The sequence below is a fragment of the Maylandia zebra genome, linkage group LG20 (assembly GCF_041146795.1).
Source record: "Maylandia zebra isolate NMK-2024a linkage group LG20, Mzebra_GT3a, whole genome shotgun sequence".
In the NCBI taxonomy this organism is placed as follows: Eukaryota; Metazoa; Chordata; class Actinopteri; order Cichliformes; family Cichlidae; genus Maylandia; species Maylandia zebra.
Genome location: NC_135186.1, coordinates 23,213,657 through 23,226,340, shown reverse-complemented (window position 1 = coordinate 23,226,340; position 12,684 = coordinate 23,213,657). Strand labels below are relative to the sequence as shown.

General features: G+C 40.3%; 1 protein-coding gene across 4 annotated transcripts in view; it reads left to right on the top strand.

The window, feature by feature from the left end:
* Nucleotides 1–12,684, top strand: part of LOC101480464 (uncharacterized) — a 46,543-nt gene that overhangs the window by 19,782 nt on the left and 14,077 nt on the right. Inside the window, exon 1 of one of the 4 annotated variants that reach the window (XM_004546013.6) lies at nt 1,616–1,823. The exons of the other annotated variants lie outside the window; for them this stretch is intronic. The gene's annotated coding sequence lies outside the window, so the exon portion shown is untranslated. Of the gene's footprint in view, nt 1–1,615; nt 1,824–12,684 lie in introns of those variants that run through there. 4 annotated transcript variants of the gene reach the window in all.

Genomic DNA, 12,684 nt, shown 5'->3' with positions numbered 1-12,684 from the left:
GAGGAGATAGAAACCACTGACATAGAAATCCTACCAGTGGCTGGACAAAGCTGGACTGAAAGACAGCACAGAGGCACTAATCATGGCAGCACAAGAACAAGCTCTGAGCACAAGATCCATAGAGGCTGGGGTCTATCACACCAGGCAAGACCCCAGGTGCAGGCTGTGTAAAGATGCCCCAGAGACAATCCAGCACATAACAGCAGGGTGCAAGATGCTAGCAGGCAAGGCATACATGGAACGCCATAACCAAGTGGCCGGCATAGTGTACAGGAACATCTGTGCCGAGTATAACCTGGAAGTCCCGAGGTCAAAATGGGAGATGCCCCCAAGGGTGGTGGAGAATGACCGAGCTAAGATCCTGTGGGACTTCCAGATACAGACGGACAAAATGGTGGTGGCTAACCAACCGGACATAGTGGTGGTAGACAAACAGAAGAAGACGGCCGTAGTGATCGATGTAGCGGTTCCGAATGACAGCAATATCAGGAAGAAGGAACACGAGAAGCTGGAGAAATACCAAGGGCTCAGAGAAGAGCTCGAGAGGATGTGGAGGGTGAAGGTAACGGTGGTCCCCGTGGTAATCGGAGCACTAGGTGCGGTGACTCCCAAGATAGGCGAGTGGCTCCAGCAGATCCCGGGAACAACATCGGAGATCTCTGTCCAGAAGAGCGCAGTCCTGGGAACAGCTAAGATACTGCGCAGGACCCTCAAGCTCCCAGGCCTCTGGTAGAGGACCCGAGCTTGAAGGATAAACCGCCCGCAGGGGCGTGCTGGGTGTTTTTTTTTATTTTTTATATATATATATATATATATTACAGTTTTCCAATAGTACTGCAACATGACATATTTTTCCATAAACTGTCGTTGCTAAATATAGGACACGACCTGTTTCTGTAGTTTGATTGTGGTAACAGCAGCTCTGGAGATTATCGTAGTTGTTTAAATAATCATAACTAGTGTTTTGTGCGGAGCTTAAGCATTCCATCTGTCTCAGAGAGGACTGACCTGATGTAAATCAGCTACAACGCCTGGCATATATTCTCCCAGCGAGCACCTCCCAGGAGCCCTCTGAAGCAGTCGAAACGGTGACATGACAAAGCTGAGGGAGCAGAATCACAGCAAAGTGACAAATAAGGCCAAATCTGACAGGCGAATCCTCTGAGCAGCTCCACATTTTGACAGATCCTTCAGCGAAGAAGCACAAGCCAACGCCCTCCACGGGAGCGCGATTGGTTAATGCTGTTTCATAACACTACGGTGGAAATGATCACGTATGTGGCAGATCACCAATCAGATATGGTACATATACTGTACTGTGTGCTGTACAGTATAAAAGTGAGGTTATATAATAAGGAGGAAACCTTTGAAGAGTAAGTGTTAGTGCTGCAGTAACACAGGCTTGGGGGTGGACTCAACCAGCTGTTGGGTCTAAACACCCGGTGTTCCGTTATGGGGAGACAGCAGCAGATTAAACAGCAATCCCGCTGATCCAGCCCCACACAGTTAGCCCGCCACTCCCCCTCCCCCTCATACACGCCCACATTCATCACGGCGAGGAGGTGCTACTGTGAGTGACCATTTTATCTTCTGCTGGGCTGTAATCTGTTCTGTTCATGTGGCAGTGTTTTGCCATAATAGGTAACAAACCTGAAAAGAGGGCGAGGGTGAGATAGGGTTAAATCTGGGGCAGGCTGTCCCAGGATGGGTAGCTTCCACAGCTGTCAGCGTGATGGGGTTTACTGGGAGGGAGTGCAGGGATGACATTATCAAGACACTCAAGGTAGTAAGAGATGATGATGGAGCATGCTGCGAAAAAAATGGTGAGTTTCTGGTGTCATCATGCCGTTAAGCAAGTGTTTGCATATGTTTGACAGCACGCTTGCACTGACATTTACACTGCTGCGTGTGTGAAACTGGGATTTAGCGATAGTGTGCAGTTTGGTTTCAGGCAAAAAGAAGTGAGCCTCATGCCCCTGCTCTTTGCTTCCTATGTGTTTTCTAAGGGGTTAAGAGTCTTTAGTGTGGAAATCGTCATTAATCTGCTCTGTGCAGACGAGTCAAACAGAGCTGGGAATATTAAAACATGTAGGGAGAAGTCTCCCTGGATCATTCGAAATCCTGTTTGGATGTTTCACTACATTGCAGCTGAGAGATTGAGCCATTCCCAATCCTGCTTTACTGCATCTGTCTCACCCATTCTTTGTTCTGGTGTTTTCCTCTCCCTCTTCTCTCTCTTTCTCTGTCTTTCTTTTTTTCTGACATTCTTGCGGCGACTTCTTTTTCTCTAGTCTGCCTGTCTCTCTTTCTCTCTCTTTCTCTCTCTTTCTCTCTCTCGCGCTTCTCGTCTTTTTGCTGCCAGCTGGGGAATTGGGAGGGTTCCTCCAAATTGGCACACAGATGAATAATGCATCTAAAGCAAAAGCAGAGAGCTGGGGTTGGATATATCTGTCTGTCAGACTCTTTCTCTGTATTACAGTTATGTACGGAGTTCTGCTGATACTTCAGAAGAGAAAAAGAGACGTTTGACGCACTCTACCTTTCTTCCCATTTACTTTCCCGTCTGTTATTAACTCTTTTATTCTCGGGAAACGTGAGCATGTATGGTCGCAGAACACTGCGGATAACATGCAAGTCGGATGGTGATACATAGTGTGAAAGATTCTTGAATTTTGGAGCTTTTCTTTTTAGTAACAACGCACATACATAATGCATACATAGTAGTTTGATTTCATTTGATTCTCTGTCACTGTATGCATGAGTTTCTCTGCATGTGTGTGTGTGTGCGTTTCTTGCTATTCCCAAACTGCAGTGTTAAAAAGCAAACTGCACTCGTGAGCATAAGCTCACAGTAGAACCATCATTAAAGTAATGAGCAGGAAGTTAGCACTGAAGTCAACCATAAACAGAGAGTTAGAGAGGGAGAGGGGAAAACAGGGAGTGAGGGAGAGAAAGCGAGAGAGATCCCCAATCCCATAAGGACAAATCTTAAATCCTGAGTGTTGCTTCTGACTCATTCTGGTTAATTAAGTCGAGTCAAGTGAGAGGAAAATGGGGTCTTGCCTTCCCTGAGGCTGTAGGATCAGCACTATACTGTATTTGCAGCTTATGTAGTCTCTCACTGGAACTGTCCTCTGTGCACTCACAAAGCAGGAACGGAACAAATTGTATTGAGTCTATTCCTCCTATTTTTATTAGCTTGACCTGCACAGCCTCTTTATACTCAGAAGATTTCACACACACTTCCTGTCAGCTCTGAAATTTACATATACATCAAGAGAAAATGCTCCCATTCAGCATTAGCTTTCAGGCAGTAGATACGCTAATGGTTTCATTTCTCACACTTTATTATTCAACTCCCACCAATTCATGGTAAATGTTATTTGCTCTGCACATCCTGCATTCTGCAGTTAAAATAAACACGTATCCCACCCCCTCCGAAACTCAGAGAAACAAAGAAATCTGTTGAGCAACCTCTGGGATTTTCTTTGTTGTGTTATGGTGGAAAGATTTCGCCATGCGACAAAGGATGAGGCAAACAAGTGAAATGTCAAAACCCTGTGTAACTCTAAAAATAAAACAACACAAGGGCTGCCGTTCGAGGACATCATAGGCGCTCGATCGGGTGTGGAACAGATAAAACAAACAGTTCTTTATACCCAACAGCAACCGGGGTAGAGCTGCCAACTGTCCTCTGGTGAGAATAGCAGAGAGCGGATTTTAGAAATGTTTACCTGTTTAACATTTTAAACCAAGTGCCCTTAAGATTTATAATGGCAGACAAACAACAAGGGCCTTTAATCAGCACAGCGTATCCAAAATGCACCATAATGTGCAAAATATCATTTATTTACATTTGAATTACATAATACGCTTTGCGACGATGTAATACAAATGCTGTGTGATGCAATAAAATCATAGTTAGTCCCATCACAGCCTTAAGGCTAAAGGATAAGCCTGACATTATTCTGTAGTTTCTGTACTCAAAGCAAATCCTATAAGAAGACTAAATCTAACAAAACATTAGTCCGTCCCTCTTCTGACGAATCTTTTAAAAGGCAGTTCTAGATTAGCTATTTCCTATCATGTTCTGAGTAATGTTAGGTCTGCAGGTTTTATCAAACGCTACACAAACAGCATTAATTGGCACGTTTGTCAAGCTGAGAAAATAAACTACACTGTTGATTTTGGACAAGTATGCAGGGCTGTGGCATGGACAAATATGCGAGTTTAGTTCTTGGATGGTGTTAGTAAGTCTGTTAGTAATGTGATGGGTTTTGATCCATGTAATTGGTTAAAAAACATAAATGCAGAGTATCAGTAGATGTAGTAGACAAAATGTAAATATAATGTAATGTGAAAAATATGAAAATCTTTTATTTTTATTCATTTATTTATGTTATTTAACCCCGTGTTTGCGTGGGTTCCCTCCGGGTACTCCGGCTTCCTCCCACCGTCCAAAGACATGCAGCTTCTGGGAATAGGTTAATTGGATAATCCAAATTGCCACTAAGTGTGAATGTGTGAGTGAATGTGAGTGTGACTGGTTGTCTGTCCCTGTGTGTTAGCCCTGCGACAGACTGGCGACCTGTCCAGGGTGTACCCCGCCTCTCGCCCTATGACAGCTGGGATAGGCTCCAGCGCCCCCCGCGACCCTGAAAAGGATAAGCGGAAGCCAATGGATGGATGGATGGATGGATGGATGGATGGATGTTATTTAACCTTCATTTAATAAGGGTAATAGTAATTATACAGATCAAAAATCTCAAATTAGCATGTCTTGTCCAAGATGGAAAGCAGCTCAATTCATTTCACTTCAATGTTATTTGATTTATATAGTGGCAAATCGCAGCAGCAGCAGTTTCAAGTCAAGGACTTTATATTAAAAGGTAGTCACCCTACAACAATAAAGAGAAAACCCCCACAATCAAATGACCCCCTTTGAGCAAGCACTTGGCAAGAGCAGGAAGGAAAAAGTCCCTTTTAACTGTAAGAAACCTCTAGCAGAACCAGGCTCAGGGATGGGCAGCAGTCTGTTTAGTTACCATGGATTACACAATAATGCGCACACAGCAAAACATAAAAAAGACTGTATGTATGCAAAAGATGGACAGTGACATGTAAAAACATACAATATTATAAACTTTAAAGCTACAGAAACACAACTGAATTGTCACACAGTCGTCACAGGTGCACAGGTGAAGTGTTAACATAATACTAAATCGGTAGATTTTTGCACCTGATTCCAAGCAAATTTGAATATGCTCTTTCCTAATTCAGTAAATGCTTTGTAGATACATAAAAGGAACAACGCCTGGGAGCGAAGGCAGTGACTACCAGTAGTTTTATGACGGATGTAGGTCTGTAAATAAAAAATGGATAGCTGAGAGAGAGAGGGCCTTGAAAATAAGACGACACCCGTGGTTGAATTTAGGGAAAGACAAAGCAGACCATTCATCTCATAGACAGATCACCGCATCAGCAAAGTGCGTGCCTGGCTGTAAATTTTTAAATGTGTACAGCAAAGGGGTTTTGAATATGTGGCATGATTTTGGAATTATTTGAATGTTTAATAAGTGAACATATTAAATCACAAGTAACGTAAGGCTTAGGTGAAATGGCAGTTGATGATCTTGTGGTCAACAGAGAAAAGTCATACATTCTGTGCAAGAAAGACACATTCAGCAGCTCAGCAAAGGATAACTGTCAGCAGCAGTGCCAGAGCTGCAGAGCCGGATACTGATGTTCATGAAGTTAGAAACTAACTGAGGAAAAAAAATTTTTTTTAATTTTTTTTGATAAAACTTTAATTTTTTTTTTACTTAATTTTTAAAATGTCAAAAAAATGTAGAATTTCCCCTCCAAAATTAATATATATATAACATATTTATTTATATCTCATAAATAAACAGGCTATTCTGAAACAAAACCAAAAAAACTGACCCTACACTTGCCACTTAATGCTTTTGCTCATTAAGGAAAGTATGCTTAGTAAGCTTTTAGCAGAGTCCAAATCATATTTGTTCTTGGTTATGAGATTAGAACGTTAGTCCAGGACAAAAGCTCAGCAGGTTAAATTCACTTGATCTTTTATGCGACCGTTTGTAACAGGTCACTTCGGGATAGGCATTAAATTGCAAACTGAATTTTCAAGTTCCTGTACAAGGTCTTAGTCCTGTGCCTGTGTGTGTGTGTCCGTGTGTGTTAGTGAGGCTTAGCTGATGGCAAAAATGTCAGAGGGTTAAGCTGCGCACCCCCATCCCTCCACCCCACCTGCCTTCCTGTGCGTCTCTTTCCCTTTTTACTGCTATCTCCCCATCAGTCCATGTTGTTATGCGCAGCGTAGCGGTGTCCCGCAGGGCCTGAGATTGCCACGGACATGATGTGATTCCGCGTCTCCTTTTAGCTGTAATATGCTGCACTACAGGCCTCTGATGAACTTGCCTCATAAGGCATGTTGTCCTCTACACTCTCCTCTTTCTTTCTCTGATTGCCATCTATTTCTGTCAAACACAGATAATGCGTGCTTCAATGACTGATCTTCAAATGGCATTATTGATTGATTTGGAGGTGGGAAGTAAAGAGGACAGACTGTTTAGTTACAAGTCGGTGCTGTGGAGGTGATTTAAGTGAAAATATGTCATATCACTCGATGGGCATTGGTGGCCTGTAACTGATGTGTTGATTTATTGGGAAAGAGCAGTGCTGCACACTCGCTCATTCACAAAGACCCACACACTTACGCAGCAACCCTCATATCTCAGAACTCCATTGTTGCCATTGATTAATAATCACTTAGTTGAATTTGTCCTAATGTGATGACAGAGGTTGAAAGCTGTGCTCAGGATCATGGCAGGGGCATATCAGCCTTGTCTGGCTGCATTTACAAAAATTGCATGAATGCTGGCTTTATTAATCAAGTGTGAAGAGGGAACAGTGGGGTTTGGGGGAGTCTTTATGTGATAAATTCAATAAGCTTGGGGACAGAAGAGACAGTGGCCAACGTGGGAATTGGAGGGAAAAGAAAATTTAACTCACCTGTCTAGCATTGTAGACAGTTTCGGTTTTACATACTGAGGTTTTGAGATATCCATCTCTGAAAAGGTTATTGGTGCTGCTCAAAGTTACCAAAATACAAAAGCGTTCAACAGCAAGCTGTCAATCAGCGAGTCGTCGTCAGTTTTCATCGTGACTATTTTCAACTGAAGTTGACAGTCATGCCAACCAAAAAAAGTCTCTTTGCGTAGTTTTTGGAAACAAAATGGCCAAATCTGAAACTTATTTTAAGAGAAAAACGATGAGATAAAAAACTTTGTTGAGGTAACACAATGTTTTTTTTAAAACACCAGCCAAACTATAAATAGCGAAAAAAGGTGGAAATGATTGTCATCTATGAATAAAACACTGCATACTGTCACGTGTTGTTACGTTTGGCTTTTACTGTTACGTGTGTGTGTGTAAAAATAGTTTGTGGGATGTTGACAGATTTTCCAGATGTTACAGCTTTACTGATAAGTTTTTAATGTCGAATTACCTGCTAAAACTCTGATACTATTCCTGATTGTAACTATATAGTTACATAAGTAAATTTAACCAAGCAGTCTTGTTAGTGATATCTTAGTTTTTTGTTGTTTTATTATTGTTTATTTCTTATTTGAGCTATTACTAAATTATTACTATCATTCTATCACAAAGTGTTGCCCACAGTGGCTATGGCATCAAAATAACATTCATTGTACAGTCTGTATCTGTATCTATCTAATATAAAGCGCTTTGAGGCGACTGTTGCCGTGATTTAACGCTATCAATAAAATTGAATTGAAAATACAGCAATAGTTTAAAATGAATCTTAATATCTATGTAACCGAAGATGAAAATACACCCGAAGAAGCTGAAATTGTGTCTTCATTCACTACACTGTGGTGTTAGTTTGTTCTTTAATGTCAGGATTGTGTTATTTCAATATTGTTTACCCAAAGTGAGTTTCTTCTTCTTCGCTGCAGCTTTTGCTCACTTTCATTAAGTAAGCTGCATGAGAACTCATAAAATAATAACTCTGGTGAAACTGTTGGGTGTGCAGTTCAGTGACTGCATGTTTTTCTGAAGTACTGATATTTGTTACTACTCTGTCAATAATTGTACCTGAAGAGGAATCATTATAATGTATTGCCATATTAATAGTTCATTCTACCCCACTAATGGTAAGAGTGTCCTTTTTAACTTATAGTCTATTTTTGGATAATTTACTGAAATAAAGAATATGTTTATGATATTACAGTATTTTAATTTATGAGGTTATTTATGGTAACATTAATGTCTTTTCTCATTTACACACTCATTCTTAGTACTGATGTGATATTGGATATTATTATGCTTAAGTTTTAGAATAATAGTTTATGCAGTGGGGATGTAGGCAGAGAGTGATTTTCCTCTTTGTTTTGTAGTGTTCTGTTTTTCCCCACATTTAGCAAATAGATTCATCAACTTTAGTTAGTGGCGGGCATCAAATCAAAGATAGTGATGTGATTGATGGAAACAAAAAGGTTAATTTCTCTCCTTGGTGAAATACTGTGGTTGTGATGTGTAATCTGTCCAGTTTGATAATGCATAAACATGACAATGTGTGTTACGGTGAGCGTTAATTAACATCTTCATTATACAGTATGTTTTTTATGCTTAATGGAGACCAATGGCAGAGAAGTTGGTGCTGCATTGTCAAAATAATTTAATCAGTAAAATACAAAATAGATTTATTTTTACATAATATTTTTACTTCCATGTTCTGCATTGTGTTTACGCACGTGATGCTCCAAAAATGTCTCTTTCGCAAAGCTTGCCAAATCAGAAACTAAGTAATGTAAGTAACCTTATGTAAGTCGTTATAAGAGAGCCATTCTAGGATACAAGAAGAAGAAGAGCAGCTGCACAGATTTCTTTAATTTTGGATGACTGCAGGGAATCACTGTTGAAATGCTGAGGCGAACCTTAATATACTTAATATATACTCAGACTCCCCAAAGCCGTCCAGCTTGTGCTTTGTGCAACATTTGGCGCTGTTGGTATTGAAGTCATTTCTATTCAGCTCTTCTGCTCTTTCAGTGAACCCTTCATAGGGCACTCATTGAAATACTTGGAAATGTAAAATTTCGACCCTCGTGTGTTATTGGAGGATATGATGTGAGTTAAAATTGTTTTTATTTATTTATTTTTTCTTACTTTTGTAAGCTGGGCGATACAGCCTTAAAATTGAATCACAATATTTAAATGAAATTTGCTTTAATATTTCTGACGATATAGAAAAATAATTACTGAACAACATTTTATTAATGCTTGCAGCTTACAGACTACAGCAAGTGTAAGCAAGTGTGCTACCACCAATGATGACACACTATGTAATTCAAAGAGTGAACGTACGAGATGTCTGCAGCAGTATTACAGTGACACAGCATTGTATTCAGTGATAAAGCACAAATCAACTTAAACAGAAAAGTAGCCTAGGTCATGTTTTCTTTGTAAATTTTAAGTCAAAGTATAAAATAACTGCTCGACACATTAGTTTAACACTAACTTAACCTTGTAACACTTCAGAAGCTGCAGAAGATTGTCAGATAATACAGTTAAGATATATTTTCTACCTTGGATGTTCCATCTTACTTACGCTGAGCTGTTTAACCAGCTGGCTACAGTTATGCTTTTCCACCATGTAATCATATCATATGGACTGCAACTAGTGAGCACAGCTAGTGGCATGTAATATCGCGCGATGTGACACTTTTATATCACATAAAAATGTACATGATGTTATCGCAGACAATATGATATGGCACAGCCCCCCTTTTTTAATATTTTTATGCTGCAAATCAAGGTCAATTATATGATTTCTCACACATTTAAGGCAAAATTATTATTATTTAGGAATATTTATCTTTACTGATACTCGCACTTGTCAGAAATATAGCACACAGTGCAGTCCTGTCCAGTCATAGGGAACTGTTTCATAGCACTTGGTGAAACTGCTGTAATGTGGCAGCTCTTTAAGCTCTTTCATAAACATCGAATTAAGCATGTGTATAAATCCAAATACAGCTTGAACTATTCTCTGGCATGGTAGTTGATAGTCTGGCACAGCAACATCCTCTTTTTTCCATAAAAGGGAAGATCACAGTTGCAAAAGAAGATTTTTTTTTAAATCAGTATTGATATCCCACTTTGAAGTGAAACTGTAACAGTAAAGTGCAGATCCACTGAAAACAAAATACGTTGACATATAAATCGTAAATATATAACATTAAGTGGTACCACTTAATTTTTTTCCTACACAAAATTTCATCAAAACTATATAAATCCCAATATTGGATTACTAAATCAATTTTAGCTGCACCAAGTCTCACAGCATAAATATACACTAGTATATGCAATATAAGTACGTATAATAAAAACTGCTATAAGGTCATAAAACTTAAGAACGTACACATATTTGACTGTTTGAAAATGTCTATGGGTGAAGTAAACTTCTTACTGTATCACTGTATATTGTTATACCAACCTTTGGCAACATCCAGTGTACTATTAAGCACTACTGTCCAGAGTTATGTGTTATGGCTTACTGAATGCATCTGGTGTATGTCTAAAAATGAACTGGGTGTAAGAATAATAAAAGGCAAAAAAAATAAATAAAAACACATTTTGAGTTTAAAATACTCCGGGCTCATGTTTGTTCAGATCTTTGCTTTTTAACTGGGAGAAAGCCATGTGGTTCTACAACCTCACAGAGAAGCATGGGGAGGCTAATTTTGATGTTAGCATACATGGTTCCCTGCCTAATGAGGGGTTAAAGCTAGCCTTCACAGGAAGCTGACCCAACAAATCTTGACTACTGAAAGTTATTAAAATTGTATAACAACCCATGATGCAATCCACAATTTAAAGAGAAATATAAATGTCATCTTAGAGATGCAAGTGAGCCAGGTTATGTTTATTTTGAAACTTTACAAAAAAGCCCACTTTTGATGTAGTGCTGCAATCTAAGAGAGGTCGGTTCATAGTAAAAAAAACATTGCTCATAAAGTAGCTTGTTGATAATGATTTTTTTAAATATCTAATTAAAGGGATAATGACTAAAAATGCTTGTAGTTATTCATTTGCAGAAACGAGTCTGATAAATTTCCTCTGCTGGTCTCTAAAACAGATTTCCACGCACCTGAAAAACTTGCTGATGTTTTTTTTTTTCATCAGTCTATTTTAAGCAACTAAAAGTGGAATCTATAATTAGCTTTAGTTAAGCAGAGATTGCAAAATCACAAGGCTGCACAAGCTTGCCAGACCCCATTTGCACGTTAGAGGGTTAAATAGTGTGACGATTTGACTTTTTATTTGCAAAGTGATTGTGCAATCCAAATACTGGCATTTGTAACACAGAAATTGTTTTATGTTCTCTGTGTGTGTGTTTGTGTGTGTATGTGAGTCTCAGAGACACACAGAGGAAACCTTCCACCCTGTGGTTGTGCTGCACCGCTGCATCCTGCTTGCTGCTCTCTCAGTTCTGCTGCTTGCATCCGCACCTCAGTGTGTCTTTGTAACAATCCCTTTGACCTCTTTACTCATTATCATCAGTACCATTACCATCAGTATTAGCTACTGCACCTTTCATCATCATTGCTCACATCTATATTATAATCACCAGCAGCGGGCCTCAATAGGGCTATCACCACCATTGTCATCTTTCTCAATATGCTGTTATTATCACTGTCATCATTTTACACGTAATCTTCTGAAATGAAGACAGATGCTGGAATAAACATTCTTGCACCCTAACTGTGTGTCACTGTTGAGCATGCTGCAGGGGCGTTGCGCGTCGTGCAGGAACTGCCTCTCCTCCTCCTTCTGAGGCTTGTTCACCACTTGTGAGCTTCGCGTACTGTTAAGTATGCTGCTAGACATGTGCTCCCGTCTTGCATTGTGTTCGCTGGCAGTTCAGAAACACACCCGTCGTATGTGTTTCTCCTCTGAATATTTCAGAAGGGGGCTGACAAAATGCAGGCAGAAACAGACCGCTGATGACCTCCTTCTCATCGACTCCTTTTTCTCCCTCTCTGCGCCCCCCTCCATACTCCCGCGTAGATCGCACATTCTCTAAGGCTTCCACGGCATTTCTCTGCTGTCCTCATCCTCCTAGTCTCATCACTCTCTTTTCTCTCTTCCCTCCCCCACTGTTTATTGCACCCTTCCCTCCTCGTTCCTCCTTCGCGTTTGAAGTGCGCTCCCCTCTTTCCCAGTCTTCCCCCCATTTTCTTGCATATCTTCCACCATTCTCCCCTTTCATCTCCACTCATTTGCTCCCGTGTCTGACCACCTCTCTCTTACCATTTGCCTTCATTCATTTTCTGCCTCATTCCCCCCCCTCTCTCCACTGTGATGTACTCTGCCTGCCTGTCTGTCTATTCCATAAAGGGCTGTCTGAGGCCTCTGCTCTGCTAATTCATTCGCTGTGCATCGCCTCACATATCTGCAGGGTTATGCAGACAGACAGATAGAGAAAGAGAGAGAGGAAAGCAGATCTAGAGAGAGAGAGAGAGACAGATGAGAAAAAAGAGGACATGGAAAAGATGTAGTTTTATCTCCAAGAAACAGGAAGCCAGAGCCAGATCCTGTGGTGGTATGTTCCAGAATCACTCTCTCACACAC